The sequence below is a fragment of the Marmota flaviventris genome, chromosome 19 (assembly GCF_047511675.1).
Source record: "Marmota flaviventris isolate mMarFla1 chromosome 19, mMarFla1.hap1, whole genome shotgun sequence".
NCBI classification, from domain to species: domain Eukaryota; kingdom Metazoa; phylum Chordata; class Mammalia; order Rodentia; family Sciuridae; genus Marmota; species Marmota flaviventris.
Window position 1 is genome coordinate 28049588 of NC_092516.1, and position 1635 is coordinate 28051222.

Sequence of the window (1635 nt, forward strand, 5' to 3'; positions counted from 1 at the left end):
CGCGGCTCCGCGCCGCGGAGAAGACTTAAATATCCCAGCGTGCACCGCGCCACGCGCCGCGTCGCCGCGTGCGTCACTCGCGCGCGACTCAGCGCGGAGGCGCGAGAGGGAGCGCACTCGTTCTGCACCGCCAAGACAGGACAGCCTTCGGAGAATGGCGCCTGCCTGCCCACGGCACTCTTAACCGTGCTTGACCGGCCTCCAGCCAAGCCCGTTAGCAGACACCTGTCGCCACCGCTCCCCGGCCGCTGAGTGCCCGAGCACCCCGTTCACACGCAGCTCCAGGAGCACCTTCCACGGCAGGGTGAATCGCGGGCCGAACCAGCCACCCTTATGAAACAGGGACCTAACGGGAAGCTGCGGCGTCAGGCCCCGAATTTGCATTTCTGTGTGGCTAATGTGGGACCCCAACTGCACGTGGGGTCCAGATTCAGGGGTCGATTTTGAGGACCTGGTGGTCAATTTAATGTTAAGTTTGTTAGGCTGAGGTAAACTGGTAGTGCCCAGGGCCGCGGGGTGGAGTGGAGGGGGCCACTGAGGGCCACGGGCTTGGGGAGGGGGTTAAAGTCGCATGGTATGTGAGTTACATCTTTTTGGACTTTACTTTGTTAACTTCTGACTCATTTAAAACTCCACATTTTAAAAATTGCTGCTGAATTATGTCTTAAAAACTTTTACCCGGGTAGTCTGCCCGGCCAGACTGGTTTAGCTCAGCTTCTTCAGCCTTCATTCTTTAACTCATTCTTTTGTTCTGCTAAATGCTAACAGTGCCTCAGAAAGCTTCCAGTGACGAAAGGTGGTTTCCGGGAAAGAATGTGGTGAGGAGGGAAAGGCAGGGGGAGCTGGCCACCCCCCTCCAGTGCTTTGATCAGGATGAATGACCATGGTTGTGAAGTAAAGGAACTTGGCGCTGCCCTCCACTGCATCCTGGCCCTGGGCCACGGAGGAGTAAGCAATAAAATGTCCAAAACCTCTCTGTTGAGTCCTCTAAGTTCTTCCTTTGGGTTCTGTAAACAGAACCTTCCTTTGGGGCCTTTGCAGTCCTGGGGCTAAACTGTCATTTTACGTAAGAGATTAAGGAGAGGCTGGGGATACAGCTCAGTTGGTAGAGTGCTTGCCTTGCATGCACAAGGCCCTGGGGTCAATTCCCAGAACCACCAAAAAAAAAAAAAAAAAAAAAAAGGGGGCAGCGGATGTGGCTCAAGCGGTAGCGCGCTCACCTGGCATGCGTGGGGCCCGGATTCGATCCTCAGCACCACATACAAAGATGTTGTGTCTGCCGAAAACTAAAAAATAAATATTAAAATTCTCTCTTAAAAAAAGATTAAGGAGAAGCCGGGTGTGGTGGCCCACGCCTGTAATCCCAGTGACTTGGGTGTGGTGGCACCCAAGCCACTGCTGAGATTACAGGCGTGGGCCACCACATCCGGCTTCTCCTTAATCTCCTTTTGTTTTTTTTCCCACACCTGTAATCCCAGTGGCTCTGGAGGCTGAGAGAGTTCAAAGCCAGCCCCAGCAAAATCGAGGAACTAAGCAACTCAGTGAGACACTAAATAAAATACAAAATAGAGCTGGTGGGCTGGGGTTGTGGCTCAGCGGTAGAGCGCTGGCCTAGCACATATGAGGCCCTGGGTT